General features: G+C 40.5%; 1 long non-coding RNA gene across 2 annotated transcripts in view; it reads left to right on the forward strand.

Annotated features, from left to right (window-relative positions):
- Positions 1-19,795, forward strand: part of LOC126644576 (uncharacterized) — a 114,948-nt gene that overhangs the window by 16,012 nt on the left and 79,141 nt on the right. The window contains exon 1 of one of the 2 annotated variants that reach the window (XR_007629954.1): positions 4,670-5,478. The exons of the other annotated variant lie outside the window; for it this stretch is intronic. This is a non-coding gene — a long non-coding RNA (uncharacterized LOC126644576). Of the gene's footprint in view, positions 1-4,669; positions 5,479-19,795 lie in introns of those variants that run through there. 2 annotated transcript variants of the gene reach the window in all.

A 19,795-nucleotide genomic window follows, 5' to 3' on the forward strand; every position in this document is an offset into this window, starting at 1 on the left:
TGACACGTACAAAGTATTGACAGTCCTGGGCTTTGGCAAAGTGTGAGTCACTCATTGACAAGTGATGCAGATACATTTAAAATAGTGAGGTAAAACCGGCACCAGCAAAACTGTTTCGTGTTCTTATTTCCCTGTTGACTTCCAAGTGTGTAAAAAGCATTAAGTTACTTGCAAAACCTGTTAAAAATAATTATTTTATTTTTTTTTAAATGCAAAGTTCTCGCACTGTCAGGGGCTTGGAAACTTGCAGGTTTTGGAATCACAGAATCAGAAAGTTGGGAAAGACCTCTGAGATCGAGTCCGACTGTTCCCTCAGCGCTGGCAAAAGAACACATTCCCAAGTGCCACATCTGCACGTTTTTTAAATCTCTCCAGGGGTGGTGACTCCACCACTGCCCAGGGCAGCCTGTTCCAGGGCTTGACAACCCTTTTGGTGAAGAAATATTCCCTAATATCCAACCTAAACCTCCCCCTGGTGCAACTCGGGGCAGTTTCCTGTTGTTCCATTGCTTGTTACCTTGGGAGATGGAATTAGCCATCAAATTTTGTGAGACATCAAGGATTTGGCAGTAAAAAGCAAGGAGAATAAATTTGTGTATGATAAAGGAAAGAGGCAGCCAAACTTTATTGCTCGTTACATAGACCATAGTTCAGGATTGTATAATATTTATTATGTAGAAGAGATTGTTTTGACCAAAATGCATTCTTAGAAATGAAATACAATCCTGATAGTTAATACAAATCAACTAAACTGGCAGGTCAGCATGTGTTGGAACCAGGAAATATGAAGAGCATGTCTGAAGGAAAAAATAGAATTGTGAGGTAGTTTTAATGGAGTTCTGTCTGTTGGTTTTATTTTTTCCCTTTTTTTTGTTTGTTTGTTTTATTTTGCTTTTTTTGTGTGTGTTTATTTTCATTTATTTTTTATTATTTATTTTTTTAAACCAAGTTGGATGAACTGAAATTATTCAGAAGTATGTAGTTTAAAAAAACAATAACAGTATAATTCTAAAATGCCTGGTAGACACTTTCGGGTAGAATATTTTGTTTTATTGTGTGGGGTTTTGTCCCCTTAATAGTATTAAATATAATTAATAAACTAATCATAATTAACTATTAATTGGCTAAAATCCTAGCTAAGGCTAATACCTAGGATAGAAGAGTAATGACTAACTAGAACATCTTTAAAGGAGTGCTTTGATTTATAAATGATCTAAGTTTTTCAGTAAATGAAGTTACAGAGATTGTGCTGTGAAAATGAGTGTTTGAAAATCATGTGTCACTTTGAAGGTCGATGAAAAATGTGAATATTTGGGATTAGTAATGCCCTCATTCATTTCAAATTAGGTTATTTGGTTTGACCACCATGAACAATGTATTGAAATTTGCCAGACTTCACAGAAATAATAACAGTGGGAAATTCTTAAATACAAATAGTTCTTAAATTTACAAGCACTTTAACAGTAATGTGGTTTTAGCCAGCCATCATGCTGTTTTATAACAGCTATATATTCCCTCTATTTCCAGAAAGACATGCTGCCTGTCAGCCTAAAGTTGGCAACATTCCTATAAATTTCCATGGTAATTTTATTGGTAATTAGCATTTGTCAATAGCTTGTCTGTCATAGCCCTTGCATGTCTCAAACCTTTTCTGCCTGTACAGCAATCAGTTTTCAGATTTCTAAAACTAAACTTCTTGGCTTTTATGACGTCTGTAGGAAGGACATGGGGTTTTAAACTCCCTTGAGGTGCCTGTGTTCACTACTGTTGATACTACTTTTGTTTTTCTTCTTACTGTCTGAGTGTTAAACTTGTGGCTCTGGAACCGCCACCCTCGCCAGTGTGTTCTTAGTTCTGGTATTTCCCTTTATCCTGGGTCTTGGGGAGGATGTAGAAGGGTGGTAAGAATTGCAGGTGTTCATTCAGACAGTATTGATGGGAAGCATTTAACCCAAAAGTTGTACTGGTTTGAGGCTCAGGTGGACTTTTCTCTCAGTCTGATAGAGCCCTGGATGATTTTTGCGTTGCTCTGTACCATGGTGGTGTCGTTCAGCTGAGATAATCTGGGAATATCTCATGGAATCAGTCTTTGCCAGTTTTCTGGTCGGTGCATGTTCACCTGACAAGTGATAAAAATCATCAGATAAAGTTCTGAAGGAGCAAGAAGACGAAATGCAATAACCTGTGATAGAAAAGGACTTGGATAAAGTGACCTTAAAGCCTTTGGCCTGCAGAGTTTCAGTCCAGCTGCTTTGTAGAAATGGACTTGAAGTTGATGAATCTTCAGCAATCATCACACTGAAAGAACCCCGTGTGTTTATTCACATTTGAAATACCTCATCTTTGAGTGAAACTGGCACATGGACTAACCTGAAAATTGTCTTGGAGTCTGCTGAGTTTTCTATGTTGCCTAAAAACCTAAACCTTGAAGTACTTTGCACTAGGCTGTTTATGGCCTTCGTGTGCTCTTCTGAAACGTGAAATTGCTTTACTGTTTTTACGTTTGGTGTGCAGTAGTTACTGCTTATCTTTACATCTTGATTATATTCCCAGCGGACGCCTGGTGTTGAGCTCGTGGAGCTTTAACTTGTGTGAGGAACAGCGAGCAGTATACGGCTTGACAGCTGGAATTTCCCAAAATTAAAAGTAAAACGGAGGAAATGAAGAGTTAAAACCAAGAACAGGAGCTCACAGCGGCGTATCAGTGCAGTTTCAGATAGTTATCACTAGGAGGACACATAGACCGTGATATTAAGGGACTAATTGTTTACCTTTTCGTATTAACTGCTTTGGTACTGGAAAACTATGTCTTGAATGGTTGCCACGTAATAATGTGTTAATTAAGATACCGTATTTTACTTGAAATTGGAAAATAGGTTTGTCTAATGAACAAAAACCCGAGTGTGGTGACATTTGGAAATCTCCCAAAGCTGGCTGTCGGTGAATCGGAAGAACACTTATTCTCGAGGGCGTTCACCAGCCAGGAATAGGTGACATTTAGGTAGAAGTGATCCCTCTTTTTATCATTTACTTTACAGTTTTGTATTGCAGGAATTCTTTACACCTTTTCCTGGAATGTTTATAGAGTGTTTCTTCCTGGGCAGGACGCTGTGTGAGGTAGATCAGTGGTTGGGATTTGATGCAGCATTTGCCATAACCATCATTTAATCTGTTTGTGATCTTTCACAGTGTTTGCAAATAGCTTTTCCTTTATTTGTCCCTAAGTGTTTTTAGATTCTGAGACACAGTGTCTGTACCAGGTTGAGTAATATGGAAATTAGTCTAATTGATTTAAATAGTTTGTAGACTGCCCATGTTGCTGAGGCAAACTGTTACCTAATAAAGATTTCAGAATCTGACTCCTCCTGTATAGAATCATTATTGATATCACACATGCAGACAAAGATGATAGCTGAAGCATATGCTTCAAATAAAATGACACCAGAAAATGAAAAATGGTTCAAATTTGAAGTTAGCGAAGGATGCACGGAAATAACACCAGATGGAGAGAAAGAGAAACTAAGACAGAAGATTATTAATAAGTGTGATGTGTTACTGTGGTATAGAATAGAATCTTACAGGCTTCCAGTGTATAAAATTCATTGTGACTTTGGTAAGAGGCGCTGTGATGTGTTGAAGTGAAAATGTATCACTGACCCCTTCCCAAGGTAATGATCCCTGAGGCTACAAAAAAAGAGCACAACCCAGTTTTAGGTGACTTTTGAAAACTTAGTAATTGTTTTGCCGTGGTATATCCAGGCAAGATTGAATGACATCCTCATGAAAAATAATACTTGTGGCATTAATGCAGTTTTACATCTCTGGCTTCATAAACTTGCTTCACTTGGAGATACTGTCCTCAATATTGGAGTTGGTTTCTATAGTTCCATTTTGTGAGACTGAACAATAAACCCCTGAATCTCTCTCTGGTAAAACCTGTCGTCTGGAATTGTTGCATAGTTGCTTTGTTAAAGTTTCCATGTTTGAACACACTTGTTCACCTTCCCCTCAGTATCTGTGCCTAACACAGTTTAATTTTTCACACGTTTTTTGGGGACTTGCAGTTTCTTTCGTCCTTGCAGCAAAACCTGCTTTTTAATTTTCCTGCAGACTGAAATTCCTGTCCATCCATTTGTATTCCCTCACTTCAGTTGACTTTGTTGTTATTTTTTTCGTGGGGATCAGTCTCTACTTTACAACAAAAGCTGGGTGTCCTGTGTGAGCCCCTTAATTGTTGAAACACGAGGACCCGGTCTGGTTCCAGACTCTCAGTCTGTGCTGACTCTGTGGACAAGACTCTGCAGATCTCAGGCTTCAGCCCCTTGGATCAATTAATTCTTCATCATTTGAGCTGAATTGCAGGTTTGTCAAGGCAACATTTTATTTTTCTGACCCTGCAGAGATTTTTCTGTATTTTGCAGAACTTTCTAGAAGTCTGGACTAGGGCTTGACTCAGCAAAGTAGTTCAAGTTCTTTTTTTACTACATAAGTTTTAATGACTGAAGCTTCTCAGTCAGGCTTTTGTGATTTTTAAAAAGACCTTTTAATCCCCTCAGCCTAAAAATATCCCAGAATATTCTAAACAGAGATTGATATATGAGCATAAACACTGTATAATGCTTCTTGTTACGTCATCAGAGGTCTGCACTGGTTTTGTGGATGATCTAATTAGAATTTTGGAAAGATTACTACCCAGAGAAAAGATGATTATCCTTTTTATTTTAATGGGGAGAATGAGGGTAAGACTGCAGCATTTCATGTTAAGAGGGGAATATTCAGAAGGTAGGTGGGTTTTTGTTTTGTTTTGTTTTTTCTGGGTTTTGCCCCCCTTTTTTTTTTTCCCCTCAAAAGCTGGGTGAAATGCTGTGTACTGAGGAGTTACACTGGACTACTAGAATAAGACAAGTTGCTCTGAGCATGAATAAACACTGAAGCATATTTGTTGTTCATACTTAGGGCATAGTTGGTACTGTCAGGGTAATAACACAGAAAGTTATTATGGTACCATGGAATATTTGCAGAGTTCTCAAAAGGCAGAATTGTGCTGGTAGTGAAGTGGGGTTTTGATTATTCAAACCCTTTAAATTAAAAATTGCTCTCTAAGTTAAATTGAATGACACAAATTAATTTGATTAGGTCTTTGTTTTACAACATAAGAGATTTTTAACCTTTGACTAAAAGCGAGTCTTCTGGAAGTCATTCAAGGCGACACGTTCGGATAATCATTCAGATTTTGAGAGTTAGGAAAACAGATCAATACTGAGCTCTTGTCCTGTGAGTAATATGAAATTAAATAATGTCTCATACACTCAACAGTGAGACTCATGGAAGGACAGCTGGGACGGACTTGGAAGCAGGAGCGGGGCAGGCGAGGATGGAGGGAGGCAGGAGGTTGCAGCAGGCGACCATCTGATGGGCAGACGCTTCAAAAGGAGCAGTGGCTTCAAAAGGAGCAGTGCAGATGGCACAGAAACTGCTGTGAGTATTAGTGTTTGTAGCGTGGCACGTTGGGATCCCGTGTGCATTTACCACTAGGAGCGTACTCAGCCGTGAAATCCTGATTTTTGGGGCATTTAGGCTCCCTTGCGACAGATCTGCCAGACTTGCATTTTGCAGCCCTGGGAGGTGCCACAGAGAGCGAGTCAGGTATGGATGGAGCAGCCGCCCTTGCTTTAGCTTCCAGGATGGATAATGTGAACTGGAGAAAGGGAATTGTTGTTGAAATGAGGCAGGGGCTGAGGAAGTTCAGGTGTGCTGAAATAGGGGTTGTTCTTGCCTCAGCTTTTCTCAGCTGGTGGCCCAGAGCTGCACTGCTTCTTCCAAGTAGTTGCAGGTTTGTGCAAGGATGAAACGTTCTAGGTTTCCCTAATCAGAAGGCCAAAAGAAAATCCCCAACAAAAGGGCAGGCTTTGCTTGTCTTCACAGCTCTAGGGATTTCCATGCTGCTGTTTCAGTGAGTAATCAGATTTTGTACTTGTTTGATTTGGTGTAGAACTGTGTTAGCACTGGTGGAAAACACTGTCTCTGCAGCAGTGTTACTGCGAAAATTAGCATCTTATATATGGTAAAAGCGAAGAGAATCAGATCATGATATTGTAGGGTGGTGTAGGATTTGATGTAGCTTCTCTCCTATTGCCAGTTTCTGCTATTAAAACCCTTAGAGTAAGAAACCAGTTCTGTGTAATTCTAACAAAATTTCTTAGGAATTGTCTTCATTTATCCTTTTTAAGGAGTCTAAGGATAAAGCAGAAATCCTGCAATTTATATTACAATCATAACTAACAATTAAAGGATTATTTCAACATTTTCCAGAAGTAAGTCTGTCTTCATGCTTCTGTACTCAGTAGTTGATAATTTTTTTTGTCTTTTATTTTTTTTTCCACCCTTTAGTTTTGTGTGTGTGTGTTTTTTTTTTTTTCCCTGAAAATGTTTTAGCTGCTAAATGGATTTTCTGTTCCAAGTACTACAAGTGCAGCACTGTTGGGGTACTGGATGAGCTTGGGGATGACAGTGAACTGTGCGTCGTGTCGTTGTCAATGTTAGAACATAACCTTTTGTTTTGACCAAAAAGTTACAACTTTTTGGAAAGCAGTTTCACCAGCAGTGTCTGTATAGTCATGTAAATAGTTCTGGGAACTGGAGCAGAGAAGTTCCATGTTCTGCCTGGTGGGAGTTTGGTAGAGACCCAGGGTGCAGGAGTGGAGACCCAGGGTACAGGAGTCCCACAGAGGGCCTTGGGTGGCAGAAGAGTGTTCTTATGCTTATTTTTTAACTGTCTTAGGGACAATAGATGCTGCAGCCCAGTGGAGTTGGCTTATTGAAGATGAAAGGTAATTGAACCAACATGGGATTAAATAAGGCTTTTCCATCTATCCATGTGACCCGTCTTAGCAGCTTTTAACCAAACAGTGGAAAAGTACAGAGTGTGTTCCTAGCCATTTGGCAGTCGGTGTCTCCAGACACCATTTCCAGGGCCTTCAGTTGTTCCTGTTCATTTGCATTAGCTGGTATCAGTTTGTTGAATTTGATAACATTATTTGATGCTACTTGATAACATATTTTTCAATTTTAAATTGAAACGGAGGGTGGCAGAAAAGAGAGGGATAAAAGAAGGGAAGACTGGAGTGTTCACCCTGTATATTGTGAAGAGAATAGGACCTTGTGTAGAAATAAATTGAATAAATACCTGTGTAGAAATGGGGGCTGGGTTCTACTCAGTGCATGAAGGTTGCTCAAGTGTTTTGTTTTCCAACAGAAGTAGAGTAAATTGATATCCAGAGACAGTTTCCCAACTCCATTTATTCTCAGTTATCTCGGAGCTGTTGGCCACGGAGGGTGAAGCTTGCACAGTTTACTTTAAGCACAGGACTGATAAGTTCCAATGGAATTTTATGTCTTCATGTTTCAAGAGATGTTTGGAAATTTCTTGGAAGAGGAAGGTGACTGACAAATGTATCTGAAACAGGAAGGGGAGGATGTTTTTCTCTTCTGTGGAATACAGTTGAATCACTAACAGGAATGACAAGCTGGGAGGTTTGGGAGGGAGTGCATTGATCAGGCTTTTGAGAGTGCTTAAGGAGTCAAACCCCTTGCTGACACCAGATCCAAGCACATGTTAAAACAGCCCAGGAGCTTTTCTGGATCTTCAAGTGTCAAATACTCAGTAATACGTGATTTTCTTATTTGTTTGCTTAAGAAAACATTGAGGTTGACTTTTTTTTTTTTTTTTTTTTTAAAAAAAGTCATGGGGTTTTTGTGTTTTGGTTTTTCTTTATTTCAAACAGGTGTTGTATAAAATCTTTGGCAAGTGATCACGAGTAGTAAAATATTTAGAAGAGTAGTGTTAGGTGTTTTAATCTTGCACATTGTGTTATGTGGGTAACAATGTTGTCTGATTATGAGGAGAAAATCTCCAAGAAGTAGAAAATCTTCAGAGCAGGTAAAAGTTTAGAGTAGACTGATGGAGAATATAATTCTCTGTTTGCAAAGATGGACCTTATGGCTTCAGAGTGCTTTAGGCTGACCTCTCCCCACACCTGTACTGTACTGTGAGAGGTCACAGGTAGTTTGGTTTTGAGCCCCTGACACCCCATTACACTCTCTGAACAGTTTTTCTGGTCACAGGTCACTGAGCTGTCAAGGATGTAAAGATTAAGTGAGGGGAACTGCTGAATATCGTGCATAAGAGAAATTGTACTTCTCTACCTGCATTTCGTAACTGCTCTCTTCTGTCAGAGGTTCTTGTCTATCTGTTGTTTCCTGGCTTGGTATAAAAGACTGGGCAGTTTCAGGAAATAAAATCACATGTCATGGTTCATTTCTCTCAGGGAATGAAGAAATATCATCTTTTCAACACAGGGAGGTTGTGGTCAGACCAAGAGGGCAGAATGTCTTTGTCCTTGGCGTCATTTCCTTGGCTGGTGACCATGGGGTCACCGTGTCTTTAATTAATATTCTGGGGTAACATGTATAACTTTTTATACCAGAAGTACATATCTTCCTTTTGCCAAGCGTTTTAACTTTTTTGGACAGGAATGAGGCGTTGAAACCACCTAGGAGAAGCCTACAGTTGCCAGCAAAATTAATCCCTCCAAGTCTCCAGGAACAGCAAGGAATGACTGACCCAAGCAGGTCGCTGTGGGCTCGTTATTGTTAGAGGAAGGCTACCTTAAGAAGTTTAGGATGTGAAGCCTCATTTTCTCTTGGAGAGATTGGATTTAGTGAAAGGAACCATACTAAAGAGTCCCCTAGTTTAACTGGATGTCCTTTACCTACCTGGACAGCAGGTGGACAAGGGAGGTAAATCCCAATATTCCGTGATTCAGCTACTGTGCTTTGTAAGAAATCTGGGTTTGTAAAGGGGTGCTGTTTTTCTGTGGAAATCTGTAGAATCCAGGGGTTTTTGTCTTCCAGAATGAAAACAATATATGCCAAAATAGGCTTTTGCATGCAGAATGGATAATTATGAATATCATGCTTTCCCTTCTTTTTTCCTCTGTGTGGTGATGTAGAATCTTTTTTGGGTTGTAAGAATTGAATCGAGCAGTTAGAGGGGAATGTACTGGATTAGAATGAAATTAGTCTGTCAGTTCTAAATACATAATAGACAGCACAGTGCTACCTTGGTCACTGTCATTAAAATCCCCAAAATAGTCTTGATGAGTTTTATTCTGTTCTTCTAATCAGACTCTGCAGTGCAGTTGACTGTAGGCTTAAAATACTCGTATGGATTGATTAAAGAGGTGCTGTGTTACAGGGCTGTGCTCTGATGTCCCCCCAAAGGACTTGGCCATCTCTGGACATGTGACCTGCTGTTGAAATCATGGGGGAAAAGTTAACAATGGAATCATATTGGTGAAATGATATTTTTTCACTGAAAGGCTGTGGATGTGCACTGAGTGCCCTGCTGAAATGATCAGGTAGGATCTTTCCCACGTGGTTCTTGCTTTACACCCAAATGTAAGTTAGAATAGAGTAGAATATTTCAGTTGGAAGGGACCTACAGTGACCCATCTAGTCCAGCTGCCTGAGCAGTTGAGGGCTGGCCAGAAGGTTAAAAAATCCCAGGTCATGGACAACTACATTGAATAGGAGTGGCCCCTGGGATTGATCCCTGAGGAGCACCGCTGGTGACAGTCACCAACCAGCTGGAGCCCCTTTGAGCTCTGCCCTTCAGCCAGTTCATCCCTGTGAACCCGCTCATCCCACAGCTGGACACCTGGTCCAGAAGGGTGCTGGGAGTACAAAAGGCTTTGCTAAAATCCAGAAAAACTCTACACCCACTTTCTCCCCTTCATCCCCTGGGCAGGTGACCTTACCATAGACAGATACCGCATTCATTAACCTGTGTCAATTAATTGTGCCTGGCTCTTCTTTAGAAGACTCTCAGTAGCACCCAGTATAACTCCTCTCCATATTTTTCCCAGGAGTTTGTGGTAAGACTAACAGGTGTGTCCTAGTTTTGGCTGGGATAATTAATTTTCCCCAGTAGCTGGTGCAGTGCTGTGTTTTGGATTCAGCGTGAGAATAACGTTGATAACACCCTGATGTTTGAGGTGTTGTGGTTACTCCAAGACAAGGACTTTTAATTTCCAGGGCTTTGCCAGCGAGGAGGTGCATGACTGGGACAGCTGAAGGGATATTCCATACCATAAGGACATCATTCCTAGTATATAAATTGGGAGATGTTGTCCAGGAGGGGTCAATGACTATTTGGGATTGGGATGGGCTGGGCAGTGGTCACTGGGTGGTGAGCAGTGATCCTGTGCATCATTTCTTTCCTCTCTTTTTGTTATCTCCCTTCTCATTACTATGAAGATTTTATTTAAATTAATTTAACTTTATTTAAATTATTAATCTGTTCCTATCTCAGCCCAAGGGTTTTAACTTTTCCTAGTTCTCTTCCTCATCCCCACAGTGCTGGGAAGAAGGGGCTGTGTGGAACTTAGTTCCTGGCTGGCATTAAAACCACGACGACAACTTACTGGTGTTGGTTCTTCTAGAATTATTTTCTGCACATGTAGATGTCTCTTGCAGATAGTTTAATTGCCGTGGATTATTTTAGGTATCATATTGGTGACATGGGTGAGCAGAAGGAAAGGGAATGGGGTTGTCATGACTACTGTGATTTTTTAAATTTTTAAAAAAAAATTTTGTACTTGTATTTAAAAATATTTCTATCTCAAAATTTTTAGGGATAAAAAATGTCCTTTGCTGATGGTAAATTACTGGTCCTGCTTCAGACTCTCCTAATTCTAACAGAGAGAGTTTTTCTGGAAATCAGAGAGGGTGAAAGGAAAGGGCATTCTCTTGGCAACTTACATAAAGGAAAACTGGGCTAGTTTAATACGTAATAGTTGAGTACAACTTACTGTGTTGCTTACACAAGGGCATGATCTGTTTCAAATCAGGTGGTTTTGCATAGAATTTCTTTAGAAATTTTTTTTAAATGCTAATTGTTGCTTGAGCTAGTAAATTCAAGCAAGCTTCCAGCTCCTATTACTATTATTACTAACAATATTTTCATTGTTTTATTTAAAACAATATAATTGTTTTTGCATTAGTAGATCTTGCAATGCTCATGCCTTAGTTGTGGTTAAAAATGAGTTTCTCTTCAGGAACTGAATCAGGCCTGTAATTATTTTATAGCAGAGGGAAGACTGAGGTAATTTAAGGTATTTTCAGTCATGGGGGGGCCACATTAACTACTTTATGACTAATGGAGTAAACATTCTCCTCTAATGTACAAGAGTGGGTGTCCTTTGTGTTGTGGGTACATTCATTCTTGACCTTTGCATTACTTGGACCATAAACACAGTCGTGCAGGGATGGATACAGGTCAGAATTCCGGTGCCATCCATGTGTTGTCAGCATTGATCAAACAGGGATCCTTCTACAGCAAAGAGCTCAGGTCTGGCTTTTTAAAAAAGAGAAGGATTTTTCTTGTTTGCTTGCTTGTTTTTTGTTTTTTTCTTTTTATGCATGTTCATTTATTTAAAAAAGAAGAAAAAACTTGCTTGTTTTATCCCTAAATGTACATATTTATGTGATTAATACCTACATAGTTCCCTACTGAATTTGATTTATGCCTCTGGCCTCCTTTATGTGCTTACTCGGCAGCGACAGCAGTGTCTCTGCTCTGATTCCCAAGCTGGTTTAAGCTTGTGTTGGTGATATAACCAGATCAGCCCAAGCTGGAAAATGGGTTAATTTGTCCTTTTTTCTCAGCCTAACAAATCAGCCCTTGCTGAATTGCCTGGTACATGAGTAGGCTGCCACTTGTCCCCCTAGTTGCTCAATCTCATTCTTAAACAGTCTGGCAGTCACTGCTGGAATTAAACAGCAGAAAAATTATTCCTCAGTCATCCTTAGATTGCTGCTGTCTCTTAATGTCTTTTTTTTTTCTTTTTTTTTCTTTCTTCTTTTTTTTTTTTTTTCTTTGGTGCACTTACTTGAGGCTGATCATTTCATGTATTATTTTTCTAAAGGAGTGAAATGTCTTTTCTTGTTCTGGGTTTTAGAAACAACACTGAAAGTTTGTTTTTGTTGTTGTTTTGTGTTTTTTGTTGTTGTTGTTGTTTGTTTGTTTTTTGGTTTTGGTTTTGTTTTTTTTTTTTGTGAAACCTAGTTAATATTATTGAATAATAAAAATAAGGAGTCTTGTATAACAGTGGATTTTTATCCATACTGTGTGTCAACTACATGCAGTTCATTCAGCTGAAGGGTTTGTGTGTGAAGTCCCACAACTGAGCCACTTTAAAGAGCAAAATCTGAACAGAGGCTGTGAATTTGTAGGAAGTGCAAAAGGACTTCAAAGCCTTGTGATGGCTGAGATGTTTTTGTGCAGTGGCTTCATTTGCAGTTGGTTTTCAAGGTGTGTAAAGCCAGGCAGCATCAGCTGTGAGAACTGATGGTGGTGTCTCTCCCAGCACGTCTTTATCCTGTATATCCGTGACTGTTCTCCCCTCAAATCCATAGTCTGCCTCTTCATGTTGGATTTGAATGTGCAGGTTGCCAGTAGTAGGGACTAATCCCACTTTCCTGAAAGGCACTGGTCACACAGAAAGCAGGAGAGGATTTAAAAAAATCCTGATTCCCTGCCCTGTGCCTTCTTGCTTTATTTCTGCTTCTCTGACAGGTGCTGCTATGTAAGTCAACGACATTGTAGTTAAATGAGCACAGTCTTTATTTTAAAATGAAAATAGGATTTTGGCAGAAGTTGGCAGCACTAGAAAAAGGCTCCTACTTGCCCTGAGTGGATTGTTCCTTTCCAGGGGGTGTGTGTATGTGACAGAGGCTGGAAAAGAAGGATAAGTGTGTGTGGGCACTGGCAAGAGGCCACACTCTTCAGGCCATGCTGTGTCGTCTCTTCCTCCTCTCGTTGCCTTGCGAAATGTATAGGCTGAGCTATATAAAATAATACATTTATTTCAAAATTGTGCTAAATGAGCTCATCTCAGTCACTCAGCAGTTAGGAAATGCTGCCAAGTGCTACACGTCTTGTAAATTTAGAGGTTTTCTTTTTTTTTTTTTTTTTTTTTTTTTTTTTTTTTTTTTTTTTTTGCAAAGGATGAAATACTACACAGCTACTGAGGCAGAGAGAAAGGCATCTTCCCTCACCCATAACATACTGAGGCACGAAGGGAGATGCTGAAAACCGAGATTTCTAGTTTTGACCCTCCTACTTTGAGCTTCCGAACGTGCAGATTTCCGACTCACGGAGTCTGTCTGCTCGTGGCAGGCAAAATTATCATTCCCTGCACTCACAGCTGAGGGTTTTGACGGGGTCGGTGACCAGCTCTAGCACAGCACGGCTCCTTCTCCTTCCTTCTCCCTCTCTGCCAGCTTGGAACCAGGAGCAAGTGAGACTTCTGCTGCTTCCCTCCTAACGAGGTATGAATTCCAGATCGAATGTTAGAGCTGCTTGTTTCTACATGAAGAAATCACATTCAACCCCTGGACTTGTTCCAGGCGGGGATATCATTAGATTTGACTCTTGGTGTTTCAAACTGTTAAAGCCTGATGATCTGACACAGCCAAGGAGGGAACTAAAATATATCTACGTTTGAAATACGCGAGGCAGAAGGAGCTGTTTGGATAATTCAGTCTGACATTTTGGGTGTTGCAGGTCATTATGTGTAACTGTTACTCCCTGTTTTGAGCTCAGTAGCTCATGTTTGAAGAATTGAGAAATTAACAGGCATTTGCTGAAAATGTTTTTCAGAAAGGCAGGCTGGCTTATTTGGGAGTTACTTAGAAATGAGGATTTCAACATCCCTCTTAGTAATTTGTTCTATTGGATAAACAGTCTGTGCTTTCTTCTTGTTTTTTTTTGTTATGTTTTGCCGCATTTCTAACTTGAATATGTCTAGTTCTCCATAGTTTCATGGGAATTTTAAGCTGGCATAAACTGGCAGAGCTGCTGAAAGAGGCAGTCAGCATCTCCCGGTTCCTGCCTGGATGCCAGCTGGCGTGGCTGGAGCACTGGCCCCTGGTCCTGTCCTGGTGTTCCTACAGCTGTGAGTGACCACACTGCAGAACCAGCAACAACAACAGCAACATCACTTTTGTCCAGGGCCAGCATCAAGATCTGGTTTGTGGCACAGCTGCATGAAGGGGGAGTGAATAGTCAGGGATGAGAAATGGGTGAAGGTGGCTTCATCATCGGCTGTTGGTTCTTGGCCTTTTCCTGCTGGGAATAATGTTGGTTCTTGGCCTTTTTCTGCTGGGAATAAAGTTGTCTCTTGTTTTCTGCAGCCAGCAGTGTGTGTCTGCAGCTGTGGGTTGGTCCTCATGGTGTTAAACATCGCAGCTTCACAACCAGGTGTTCATCAGAACAGTGGAATAAAAAAAAAAACAACCCAAGTGGTTATTCGATGTAGCAGAGGCTATTCAGAGGCAGTTATTATCTAGGTATTAATGTCTATTTTGTTGATAAGTTTTTAGTATCTTGTTGTGGTAATTGGTAGCTAATACACAAGGGAAAAGGGCGTTGGATTGTTTTACTGGAGGGCTTATATGAGGCAAATTAGTCTCAGTTGTTAACAGGTGGAAAGTGAAAATTTTCAGTGAAAAATTTATTTGAGGAATGTGTTTAGTAAACATTTAAAAAAAATATACTTGGTCTTAAAGATACAGATTGATATTTACCTAGAGACCTAGCTGTTGAACGATATTTAATGCTAAACCGGGTGAATTTCACACTAAACAATTTTTTTCTCTCCACTGGATGATTATTGCTCTTAGGAGAGTGTTTGGTAAGAAATATCTGTGCCAGCTCTCATGTTTTTAATACTTTATCATGCTTTTTAATAAGAGGACAGCATCTTGAACCTGCAAAAATCTGAGAGAGATGCAAATTATACCAACATTTTACTAGTTGTCTGTGCTTCCTCTGTAGGCTGAGGAAGGGTGAGGTTTTCTGAGATACAGGAAGAAAGAACTGGAGGGGGAAGAACAAGATCCCGAGGACAAGACAAGCTCAGCAGCACAGGATTGTACAGCCTAGTCAAGGGAGTGACTCCAAACCTACACTATCACCCCCAAACACTGTGGAGTTTGTCCCTGTGTAGCTATGAACTAGAAATTCAGAATAAACCAGTCTTCTAGAGCATCACATACTGATGTTGTTCTCTGTAGATGGGAAGAAATTTCTTCCAGATACTGCTGAAAAGTGTTGACTGATTTTTTTTTAGTGCTGTCAAAATAATTTTTTTTTAGTTTCCCAGTGACTCTTCACTGTAGTGAAAGTTGTTACATGAAATTGGCCTGTATTTTCTTGCCAAAAGATTGCAGTATTGTTTAAGCAACAGTGCAGAGTGGATGAAGCATAAAGTCACAGTTCAGCACATTGATTCCATGTCTCTTCTGGCAGCACAGTGCAAAACCTACTTGTGCTTAACATAAAAAGTATTCCCTCCTCTTTTGGGATTTGGTTTTGCATATTCTGGTTGTGTGGTTTCATCAGGAGTTCACCTGCACGGGTTCTGTTTGGTACAGATCTCATTTTAGTCTTGGGAATTGATGAACTCAGCTGTAGAGGCTTGTTTTGCAAGAGGAATCTTCTTTGTCCTTCTGTTCTTGTTCGGGAGCTCCTCACAGCCCCGTTCATCAGAGCTGTTGCCACCACTTAGATAGGGAGCAAGGAAACACCTTCCCTTGAGATCTGACCCCTGCCAGTGTAATTCAACTCGTAAATGTCTCTAAAGTGACCATCTCATTTTGGGCTGTCCCAGATTCAGCTTCTCGAAGCTGCCCAGCCGCAGTTGTCCTGAGGATGTTCTGCTGCTGCATCTTGGCCGTGCTGGGTTCGTGGTTGGACTCAGATGATTTTGGAGGGCTTTTTCCAACCTAAATTATTCTGTGATTCCCTTCTTCAGATATCTTTATTTCTACTGACTGAGCCTCCAAACTGTGTTACCTGTCTTGGTTACCTTCTCATTTCACTTCGTGCAGTTGCTGGTTGACATCTGTTCTGAACTAGTCCTGTCCCAGGCGATGTCTTACGTCCTGGTGGTTCTTCTTACATCTATTTTGTACAATATTTTTGTTGAAACTGTGGGAAAACTGCTTGGCTCCATTTTTTTTCTGGCCACCTGTGATTTTTGTAGGGGAAATTCCCATATTTCTCATTTAAAATTCTCACTTTAGGTTTTTTTTATTGAAGACAGCAAAGACTGTCTTTTCTTTTTCATTTTTGTTTCAGTATTCATTGTGCAGATGTGTATTAGCCTGGTGAAGCTGTAAAGCAGCCAAGTTGTGATGATCCTCACTGGAGGTGGAACAGTTTAAAGAAAGCTTTGCAGTCTGATGTAGTTGTTTGTAGTTCAAAATAATTTAAGAGAAAGATGTCTTTTTTTATTTACCAAACATTTGCAAGTAAACCTTAAAACCCCATCATAGTAAACAGCAAATAATTTTCTTTACAGGGTCTTTTCTTTCCTTGTGAAAAGGGTGGGATTCTTGCCAGCCATTAATGTTTTCAAAAGATTGCTGCTGTTTTCTCCTTATTATATTTCAAATAGTAAAAAAGAAGTATCCAGGTTTGACATCTCTTGCTAAAACACCCTTTAACTTCTTTTCAGCTGGAAAATAAAGGATGTAAGAAGGGAAGATCAGTAAACAGTGCTAAAATAAGAGGATTTCTTTTAGGGAAAAAAATCTCAAATGATTAATTGCTTCTGGAACCTTATTCCACTGCTTTTGGAGTCAGTGGGAGTCTTTAACTTTTATTTTCCCGAGAGAGCAGTGGGACTGACTTTGACTGCAGTCCCTCTTTGCTGTTGTGTCTGTGATCTACAATACATTTATTTTAAAAATACACAAAACATTAAATTCAGAGTAAGTTTTGTACTTGGTAAAAGCTGTCTGTGTGCCTCCTGCAGATGCCAAAAAGTACAGTTGTCAGGAAAACATCAGTTTTCCGGTTCGCTAAGGAATGTGGTTGTGGCTGTGTATCAGTTTCATGCATAGCAAGTTCTGAAGACTTTTTAAAAGAAAAAAAAAAAAATCTCAACTGGAGAACCCAAAATTTTAAAATGAATGGTCATGAAGTTTTCCAAATTATTAATTGAGCTGTGGGTGAAACCAAGAGCAGGACAAAGAACTTTGCACCGTGAAGCACCGTCGAGGCTTGAATGTACCTTGCGTAAACCAAACAGGAAATTCTGCAGGGGGAAAAAAAGGGAATTAAGAACTCTGGTCTTGTTAATTGAGGTTTTGGCAAGCTGACCTTTTGGTCCTTTTTTGAAAACCCCAGTGTGGGATGCACCGTGCGTGGTGTGTGAATTCCTTGTGTCTTTGCTGAGTACGGTGTGGGGAAGGTTGGTTCCCTGTCGTGCTGTCCTGGTTGCTGTATTTACCATCAGCTGCCAGTCTCTGGTGGGAGGGAGATGTTGCATTCCCTGAGAGCATCTGAGTGTGTTTTTGGGAAGCAGCTTTTTGGAGGACTGGATAGAGAGTGGTCAGAAAGGAGGCTTCAGCTAGGAAGGGAGATGGAGGAGGAGAAAACCAGCAGGGTTGGTGCACACTCGAACGTGGAAACAAAGACTTATTTCAGGGATGCAGAGGGATTTGCAAAACTGGGTTGTTAATGGATTGAGAACAATCCTGAAAAAAACCTAAGTGAAACCGCAGTGGACCAGGGGAGTTACTTAAAAGTATTTTATTCATCTTGCTTTTAGTTAAACTATTCACGAGTGCCATGTTTTATGTATTTTGCTAATAACACAGAGCTCTGCAGTTTACAGTGCTTTTAGTGTTTCATGATACTCATTCTGAAGGAGGGAGCAGGCAGCTCCTCCATCACTCAGCGACCCAGGGTCTCATTGCAATGGTGGTAGAGACAAATACGAGCCTTGAGGCAGCCCTGGGCTTGGGGGCTGGAAAAGAGCAAAGATCTGTGTCTCCTGAAGAGTGAGGCAGAAGATTTGATTTGTATTTTGAAGAGGCAGTGGCACAGAAACATTCCCTTAAGTCTAGAAAAGGGTTGGCCAGAAACTCAGCTGGTGGAGCTCCTTGGTGGTCCAGGTGTCTTTGTGGCACCTGAGAGGGGGTAAATGTTACACAAATTAAAAGGAGTCGGAGTCAGACAGTGGATTATTCATCTCATGGCTCTGATGAGTGACCTTTATCTATAGAGTCTCCAAGAGCCAAGTCATATCACCAGACTGGCAGAGATAGAACTGGGATTAAGAAGCTTGAACAGGAAGAACATGGCAAAGATAAGCCAGTGCACAGGTGGGGCTGCTCACAGAAGCAAGATATCTGAAGAGTATGTGTTAAGAGGAGCATGTTTAACTTAAATGCATCTTACAAAGCTTTCCAGAATAAATTTTTTAAAAAATAAAAAACTAGCAAGACATCTTTTTACGGCTTTTGAAATTATTTACTTGCTCTGAGATGATGAGGATAGGGAAAAGATGCAACAGTGTGATCACTTACAATAGGTGAAGACTCCAGAAATCAGCTTGTTGAGACGTTCTTTAGAACGGTGTGGGATCTAAATCACGTTAGAAGAAGACTTGCAACAGAACTTTGGAATTGATCTCAGGATGATGCTGCTCTGAGAACAAGGCAAATGAAAATGGGAGGCATTAGAGCCTGTTGAGAACTGGATGTCCTGGTTTTGGAAACATCTCAGTGGGTTAAAAGGATTAACTTTGGGGAATTGGTAAAGTACCGGATTTGACTGGAACAGTGATAGGTGAACACTCTGAGTTGACATCATAGATAGAGTTCTTCTCTCTATGTCCTGTGAGAAGCAAAGAAATGATACCATGAGTGCAGAGTGAGATGTGCTTGAAATGTTAAGATGCCTGAGGCAGGGATGAAAAACCTACCTTTCCTCAAAGGAAAGATCCATCTGTGATAAAAGGGTCGTTTTGAGGCTTTGGAGACTCAGTCTGTCAAAGAGGACTCGAGAGAACTGGGGGCAGAAAAGGTGTTTTTCTCCTGCATGTGGTGGTTATAGCTGTAACTGTGAAGAGGAGGAACAGAGAGATGCTCTGGATATTCCACAGTATTTTGGCATGCCACTTCTGCAGGGAAAATCCCTGAAAGATGCTGAACAAACCAAACCTGATGAGATGAAAGGGAGGCACGTTGCCTCTCCCAGAGGATGGATGGTGTGGATGGCAGGTGTACCCTGGGCTGGCAGGACAGGGGCATTCAGAAAACTCTTGTTCATCCTAAATGAACCCACAGAGGATTTCGTAGGTCTCACTCCTGGAGCTGCTGGGGTAGAAGGGAAAGAAAATGCCTGGTTTTGTCAGCTCATGTCAGAAACCTTGTTCATAAAGGGGAAAATTATGTGACTGAAGGAGATGTGCAGGGGGAAGCAAGGAAGGAAGACCTATGGAACTCATTAGGAAGAAGGCAACCTGTGTAGGAATACTTTAAATGGGCTTTGTTCTTGGTGGGATTTGATGAGGGAGGGGAGAAGGGAGAGGAGGAAAATAGTTCCATGTCCTAATTTTCAATCGGGCAAGGGATTGATGAAAGCAAAAAAGAGAGGGCAGAGTGGGCACTGGGGAGATCATTCATAAACCCTTTCATTTCTGTTACTTCACCTGAGTTTTTTTCTGTGCAGTAAATACATAATTACCGTAACTTGTTCTAGGAAAGCTCAGCTCTAGTATTAACAGTCATATTCTTGTGTCTTTTGGGTGTCTCTTTATGGAAGGGTGAAGGAAAACCCACGTCTTACTTGATTTCCTGCCAGGCACTTTGTTAATACCACTAATCCAAGTACTTCCATATGAGTGAAGTCTTGAGAAACCATTGTTAACTTGGACAT

This window comes from Myiozetetes cayanensis, unplaced genomic scaffold, assembly GCF_022539395.1.
Source record: "Myiozetetes cayanensis isolate MyiCay16 unplaced genomic scaffold, myiCay2020 scf3, whole genome shotgun sequence".
Classification (NCBI taxonomy): Eukaryota; Metazoa; Chordata; class Aves; order Passeriformes; family Tyrannidae; genus Myiozetetes; species Myiozetetes cayanensis.